The sequence below is a fragment of the Mastomys coucha genome, unplaced genomic scaffold (genome assembly GCF_008632895.1).
Source record: "Mastomys coucha isolate ucsf_1 unplaced genomic scaffold, UCSF_Mcou_1 pScaffold15, whole genome shotgun sequence".
Lineage (NCBI taxonomy): Eukaryota > Metazoa > Chordata > Mammalia > Rodentia > Muridae > Mastomys > Mastomys coucha.
The window spans coordinates 43,755,406-43,764,135 of record NW_022196897.1 but is presented as its reverse complement, the minus strand read 5'-3'; positions in this window follow the sequence as shown (position 1 = coordinate 43,764,135).

Genomic DNA, 8,730 nt, shown 5'->3' with positions numbered 1-8,730 from the left:
TATATATTTCAAAAGTATTTATATACTCAAAAGAAACATAGACGATTAACTAGGGAAGTGGCTTGTAAAAGAACAACAAAGTGAGACTGAATGTTTTGCTTGACATTTGTAACTCGTATCAAGTTTGAAGAAGAGGACTTTATAAGTTATTCTTTCTGTGAGATGAATGCTTTTCCAAATTATCACAGCTAATGAACCAAATTCTTACCCTCACCTAATGTCTGTGCCATCCTCCAAGTAGAACCATTGTTCATTGAAACAGTTGGCGAATGACTTTATGGATAGAACATCTTAATACCTACACCATTTCTTAAATGAATATAACCTGTTCTATGTGGGCTGAAAATGAAGTCACTCACTCAAGTCAAATGGCTTTGACCATGGCAGGAAGTCTGTATCCAAAAATCGAGCCTACAATTCATTTCCTGGTGCAGCAGAACTATCAACTCTCAGCTTAGCTAAAATGGAGGTAAAATCCTTTGGTGATGTGAGGGTCATTGAAATACAGCCTTATTACAATGAAACCCAATGTCTAAAAATTGTTCTTATTTTGGGCTTGTACCACAGTAAGAGCCAAGATTTTAAACTCTACTAAATACAATACAAACAAAAAGACTTTATATACTCATGTTCACTTAAGAAAATACTAGTAGTGATGTATTATTTTTAAGTATACAGCTAATATGTTTGGAGTTATTTAAAATTTACATTGAGAAAAATGTATTTTCACTATTGCTGTAGATGATCATCTACATAAGGCTGTTAAATCAATTGTTTTATATCAAACAACTTTTATAATAATTATTTTTATTTTTATAATATTTTATAAATTTTAAGGAATACGGCAAAAATATATTATAGGTATTGAAGAGGGGTCTAAGGGAGGAGTGGTGGTACAAAAGGGGAACAAGAATGTGATTCAATTCTATTTAATTAAAATATGTTTTTAAATGTTAAAAAAAGAAAAAAAGCACAGAATAAAAACAAATAGGAAGTGTAAAACATAAACAAAAAATCAGATCTTCAAATTTACAGACAGAAGAGGGAGAAGAATTTCAGGTCAATGGCAAATGATCTTTAACAAATTTATAGAAGAAAACTTCCCCAAACCAAGGAAAAGCATAACCATACAGATTCAAGAAGCACATAGAATCCCAAGTAGACCAGACCAATAAAAATCTCACTCAACTCTATATCATAGCCAAAAGCATTAAATATATAGAATAAAGAAAATACTGAAAAGTATAAGAGGGAAACCAAAAGTCACCTATAAGAGAAACATTCACTAGAATAACATCTGCTTTCTCAATGGCAACTATGAAATCCAGAAATCTTGAAGCAATCTACTCCAAATTCTAAAACACTATGTCTGCCAACTTAAAATACCATATTTAGAAAAATTATCTGCTATAGTTGAAGAAGAAAGAAAATTTTTCCATTTTTCAAACAACCTTAAAAATTCATGTCCAAGAAAAAATGTTATACAGAATATAGAAAGAAATACTTTGAACTGAAGAATAAGCACAGCCAAAAGAATCTAGAAAGAAAACAAATGAAGCTATACTTTAATGAAAAAGAAACCACAGCTACAAACACAAGCCATTAACAAAACACTAAAATGCCTACAATCAACGAAAAACTTTCAATAAGAATTCTAGCTGTTAAAGTCTTGGAGAGGTCAGAGATACAAAGTCCATAACCAAAACACTTAAAGGCAACATAAAGCAAGGTAATAGCCACCATCAAGTTAGATGGAGAGACAATCCTTAAAGCAATTCCTCTGAAATCAGGAAGAGGACAAGGCTGTCCGCTCTTTCTATCTCTTCAACATAGTACATGAAGTCCTAGTTAGAGCAAGAAGACAACTAAGGGAGATCAAGGGGATTCAAATTGGAAAGGAAGAATCAAAGTATCGATATTTGTAGATAATATTATATTATACACAAGTGGCCCGAAAATTTCTACCAGAGAACTCCTACAGTTGATAAATACCTTCAGCAAAGTGGCTGGATACAAAATTAAAGAAACCAGAAGCCCTTCTTTTTAGAAATAATAAATGGATTGAGAAACAATTTAGAGAGAAAAACCACTTCACAATAGACATAAATAATATATAATACCATGGTGTCATGCTAGCCAAGCAAGTGAAAGTTCTGTAGGACTAGATCTTCAAAGTCTCTAAAGAAAGAAATTGAGAAGGATATCAAAAGATGAAAGACCTCCTATGCTCATGGATCAATAAGATTAACATAGTAAAAATGGCCATCTTACCAAAAGCAAGTAGTCCCTGATATCTGCAGTCCTCTAGGATTGAAGGTAGAGCTGGTTGTGGTGGCAGCAGGCTTCCAGGAATGCAGGCAGAACTAGTTAGTAGTCCTTGATGGTTGTAGTCCTCTTTTTCCTGGGCAAAAACCAGGCCTCCAGGGAAGTAGGCAGAGTTGTGACCTGGGAAACGGAGTGCAGAGGGGGCAAGGCAGAGCTTGTTAGTGCTGGGTTTGCCCAAAGGGGCCTTCAGGCAGAAAATTGGGGTAGGGTCTAACCTGGTAGTTGCTGATGGCTGTAGGCATCTGGGCTTGTGGTTAAGAGGTATGACCAGGAGGATTGTGTGGAGTGGGGACAGGGCAGACCTCATGGCTGCTGGACTTGCTTGTGACCAGTTGGGAGGGATTTTTTTCTTCAGATTACTTATATGGTGGATTCCATTGATGAATTTTTATATATCGAACCACCTCTGTATCTCTAGGTGGAAGCCTACTTGATCATGGTGAATAATTTTTTTTGTGTGTTCTTGAGTTTAGTTTGTGAGTATTTTATTGAGTATTTTCCCATCAATGTTCATAAGGGAAATTGGTCTGAGATTCTCTTTCTTTGTTGTGTCTTTGTGTGGTTTAAGTATTAGGGTGACTGTGACCTCATAGAGTAAGCTTGGCAGTGTTCCTTCTGTTTCTATTTTGTGAAATTGTTTGTAGAGTATTATTATTAGCTCTTCTTTGAAAGTATGGAAGAATTCTGTGCTAAAGCCATCTGGACTTAGGTTTCTAGTTGGGAGACTTTTAATGAATGTTTGTCTTTTCTTAAGAGCTATAGGACTGTTTAAATAGTTTATGTGATCTTGATTTAACTTTGGAAAGTGGTATATGCCTAGAAAACCATCCATTTTCTTTAGATTTTCCTTTTGTATCGTCTAGGCTTTTGAAGTAAAAGCTAATGATTTTTTTTTAATTTCTTTAGTTTCTGTTGTTATCTCTCCCCTTTCATTTCTGATTTTGTTAATTTGGATATTCTCTCTCTGAGTTTTAGGTAGTTGGCTAAGGGTTTGTCTATCTTATTGATTTTCTCAAAGAACCAGCTCTTAGTTTTGTTGATTCTTTGTATGGTTCTCTTTGTTTGAAATTTATTAAATTTAGCCCCGAGTTTGATTATTTTCTACCATCCACTTTTCTAGGGTATGCTTGCTTCTTTTTGTTTTATAGTTTTCAAATATACTGTTAAATTGCTAGTATAAGATCTCTCTTATTTATGAAGGTACTTAGTACTATCTTCTTCATAGTGATTTCATTGAGTCCTATTATTTTGGGTTTAATGAATTCATAGAATTCCAAAATGTCTTTGATTTTCTTTATTTTTATTTATTCCCTATCCAGTGGTTACTGAGTAAAGAACTGTTCAGCTTCCATAAGTTTGCAAGCTGTCTGTTGTTTCTGCTGTTGATGAAGTTAGCTTTAACCAATGATGGTCTGATATGGTATAAGGGATTATTTCAATTTTCTTGTACGTGTTGATACTTGCTCTGTGACCAAATATGTGGTCCCATTTTGGAGAAGTTTCTGTGAGGTGTTGATAGGAAAGTATTCTTTTCTGTTTGGGTGAAATTTTTTGTAGACATATGTTTGGTTCACTTGTTTTATAATGTCTGGTTAGTTTTATTATTTTTCTGTTCAGTTCTGTCTGGATGACCTGTCCATTGGTGACAGTGGAGTATTGAAGTCTCCCAATATTAATGCAAGGGCTTCATGTGTGATTTTAGCTTTAGTAATGCTTCTTTTCTGAATGTGGGTACTCTTGCATTTGGGGTATAGATATTCAGAATTGAGAAGTCTGCTTGGTGGATTTTGAAGTGTCCTTCCTCATTACTTTTGGTTGAAAGTCTATTTTACTATATATTAGAATGGCTACTGCATCCTATTTTTTTTGATCCATTTATTTGGAAAACCTTTTTTTTTTTCCAGCCATTTTCTCTGAGGTAATGTCTATCTTTGTTTCTGAAGTGTATTTCTTGTATTCAGAAGAATAATGGACCCTGTTTTTACATCCATTCTCTTACTCTGTGTTGTCTTATTAGGGAACTGGGAATTGAGTTCATTGATGATGAGAGATATTAGTGTTCCATGATTGTTAATTACTGTTACTTTGATATTGATGGTGGTTGTGTGTGTATACTTGCCTTCTTGTGCAGTAATTTATTTCTTGTGTTTTCTTGGGTGTGGTTAACTTCGTTGGACTGGAGCTTTTCTTCTAGTATCTTCTGTAGGGCTAGAGTTGTGGATAAATATTGTTTAAATTAGTTTTATTCTTGGAATATCTTCTTTTCTCTATCGATGGTGATTGAAAGTTTTGCTGGGTATAGCAATCTGGGTTGTCATCTGTGTTTTCGTAGAGACTGGAAGTCACATTCTCAGGCCATTCTGGCTTTTAGAGTCTCTGTTGAGAAGTCAGGTGTAATTCATATATGTCTACCTTTATATCTTACTTGGCCCATTTCCTTTGCAGCTTTTAATATTGTTTCTTTGTTCTGTACACCTAGTGTTTTGATTATTATGTGGCAGGAGGATTATCTTTTTTAGCCAATCTATTTGGTATCTGTAAGTCTCTTGTATATTGATAAATATCTTTTTCTTTAGGTTTGGGAAATTTTCATCTATAATTTTGTTGAAAATATTTTCTGGGTCATGGACCTGAGAATCTTCTCCTCCTATTCTTACAATATTTAGGTTTGTTATTTTCATAGTGTTCCACATTACTGGATGTTTTATGTCAGGAACCTTTAGATTTACCATTTTCTTTAACTGGTCTATAAATATATCAGTTTACTCTATTGTATCTTCTATTCCTGAGATTCTATCTTACTTCTGTTGTACTGTGTGAGTGATGCTTGCTTCTGTATTTCCTGTTCTCTTTCCCAGGTTTTCTGTCTCTGGAATTCCCTCAGTTTGTGTGTGTGTGTGTGTGTGTGTGTGTGTGTGTGTTTAATTTCTATTTTCGAGTCTTAAACATTTCTATTCATTTCCTTCAGTTCTTTGATTATAGTTTCCTGTATTTCCTTTAAGTGATATACTTATTTCCTCCTCAAAGGCCTCTATCATCTTTATAAGATTGGATCTAAGGTCATCTTCTTGTACTTCTCTGAGTTATGATATCCAGGAGCTTGCTGTAGTAGGACAGCTGGAAAGCAAGAAGTTAAAGTCTTGCTAGTCATAGATGATATGATAGTATACATATGTGACCCCCAAAATTCTACCAAAGAACTCCTACAGTGGATAAACACTTTCAACAAAGTGGAACAATGGAAATATTCTCCTCTGATAGACTCCTTGTAACCTCCTCCATCCCAGGTCTCCAGCTAGTACTGCAGATTCTCCCAACAATTTCTGTTCTCACTCCCAGCTTCCTCCCTTCCTCATCTTCCATCACTTTTCCATTGTTTGTGGGAGAGAAATCTTCTACAACCACTTTAGTCAGTCCTGATGCCATATGTACACAAAGAACAAAAATGGACTCAGAGGGCTGTATCTATATATTTGTTATATACTTGTGTGCGTGTGTGTGTATGTGTATAAATGTGTAGCAACAATAATGAAAAACAGCTATCAACTTGGGAATGGGAGTGGCAGGAGATGGGCATTAGCAAGGGCAGCTAGGAAGTGCTGGACAGAAAAGAGGGACAACAGAAAGGGGTATAATTCTATTTTATTTAAAAAAATCTTTAAGAAATATTTTTTCTCATATCCTTTACCTATTGTATTTATTGCCTTCCTGGTTTTTCTTTCCCAAGATGCCAATAACAAGAAATATTGAGAATATGGTCATTATAGAATAGCTCCTTTAATTTAATAATGCACATTTGTGTTCTCCCCATGTTTTTCATATCTGATAAATCATTTCCTTTCACCACTGAATAGTATTTCATTGTGTGTATGTATTGCTGTTCTTTCTCTGCTTGCTGACTGTTGGCCATTTTGGTTGTTTCCACATTTTGAGTAAGTATGAGTGAGGTTTCTAGAAACATCATAAGCAAAGGTTTCTCTGTGGGCACGTTTTAAACTCCTTTGAGTAATAGTAAGTTGAAACATTGCTAGATTTTATGCTAAGAGTATGGAGATTTGCAACAATTTGTCAAAATTGTCTTTTAAAGTGGCAGTGCTCATTTTCTTTCATCAGTGAAAAAAGTTGGTTTCTTTTGGCCTCCCCTCATAAGTGTTTAACATAGGTCTGTGAAGGGTTGGCTGTTCTAATGGAGCTAAAATGATGTCTGGCATGTATTGCATTCTCTGAATGCCATGTTGTGCATCTTTGCATATGCTTATTTTCTCTGGGTCTGTCTTCTTCATAATTCCTGTTTAATCATTTTGAAATGGATTTTTTTGGCTGGAGAGGTTATAAGATTGCTTTGCATTTTGAAAAACTTTTTTAAAAGTAAGGATGTTGTATTTTCTCCTGTGTTTTGGCATGTTTTCATATTCCCTTGGTATTGTCTCTAATAGAACAAAACATGAATTTTAATGAAGTATAGTAGTGTTTTAGGTGTATCCTCCTACACCTCCCACCCCACCACCAGGAAGAGGACCCTCCACTGAAGAATTTTGTTCTTCAGCATGATCCATGGGAAAGCTTAGAGGATTTGGTCATTATTAATGATTTATTAATTGGGCAGGTCCAGCTCAATATGAGCAGTGCCTTTTCTAGACGGGTGGCCCTGGATTGTCGAAGAAAGTGGGGTGAAGAAACTATGGGAAGCAAGTCCATATACACTGTTTATTTGTGGTCTCTGCCTCAGTTCCTGCTCTCAGCTTTGTGTCCTGACTTTCTGTATGGTATGGTAGACTGTATGATGGACTGTAATATATGATGTAAGTCAAATATAACCTTTTCTCTTCTAAAGTTTTGTTTTTTGGTTTGTTTTGCTTAGTGCTTTTTGATGCACTAGGACACTTAACTAGGACAAGTAGGTTTGAGAAATTTTAATTTGTTTTGTTATTTTTTTTGTAATGTAGGCAATTGAAAATGGTCTTAGACAAAGTAAGCAAATACTCTATATGAAGTTACATGCCAGGTCCCATGATGTTTTGAGTCTAGCTGCTGGCTCCTTCTCTTCTTCTTCCCTTCCTCTCCTGCTCCTCCTCTTACTAATCTTCTTCATCCTTCTTCCCTCCCCCTTTCTTTTTCCTTCTTTTCTTCCTCATCTTCTTTTCTTAGGCTGTCTCCTCCTACTGTCTTTTTTTTACAGTTGCTTTAGCACTGTTAAAACATTCTTTTGGGCTGGAGAGATGGCTCAGCTATTAAGAGCACTGACTGCTCTTCCAGAAGTTCTGAGTTCAAATCTCAGTAACCACATGGTGGCTCACAACCATCTGTAATGAGATCTGACTTCCTCTTCTGGTGTCTCTAAAGACAGCTATAGTGTATTTACATGTAATAAGTGAATAAATCTTAAAAACAAAAAGCAAAAAATTCCACTCTTTTAGCTCTATTGTACTGATTTTGATTTTTTTTATAAATGGTCAGTTGTTTATATGGTTTTATGATTACACATGTGCCCTCACATATACATTCACATGTCATTTGTGAGAGAGTATACTTACACTTTTACCATTCCAGTTCTGTAATCTTTTCTTTTCTAGTGTGATATTTCCTTGATTAGCTTTGTAGTAAATCTTAAAATCAAAGTGTCAATTTTCTGGTTCCTAGTTTCTCTCTAACTATTGGGTTAACTGTTCTGAATTTTGGTCTGTCTGTAAATTTTAGAATCAGTTAATCAATGTCCACCAAAATAACTTGTGACTGCATCACTTCTGTAGATGATGCTGCACGAACTTGACATCTTAACAATAGTGAGGTTATTAACCTTGCACCCTGTCACCTTGCTACAGTGATATTGCTATAATTGCTTATTAAGTCTAGGAATTTCCTTGTCATTTTTCTAAAGAACAGAATATGTCCTCTGTGAACAAAGCTTGATTTTCCCTTCATAATTGTTATAGCTTTGGTTTCTTCTTCTTGTGCTGTTTTCATTAAAATTTATAGTAAAACATTGAAAATACCCAGTAGAGGGGATATCCCTAATTTGTTCATTATCTTGGTGGAGAAGCCTTTAGTTCATCACTATTAAGTGGGTTTTTTTTTTGGTGATGCATTCAAACAAATAAACAAACAAACAAATTATATCAAACATGCATACTGACCACTCTACCTCGCCACCCTATGAGACCTACCTGCCCTCCCTTCAGTCTCACAAATCTCCTTCTCACTTTCACATCTACATGGTTTGTTTTGTGACCCCCTGAGATTAACCCAGGGCCATTTTTGAGATCAGGTATTAGTCAGAGCCTAGTGGGCTCAGTTTGAAGTATACAACTAAAGACAGTGAGTTCTTCTTTCTCAGAAACTGTCAGTTTTGAAAATGTTTTTCATTGAGTTGAAAAAAAAACATTTTGAGTTTGAAATTTTTCTTTG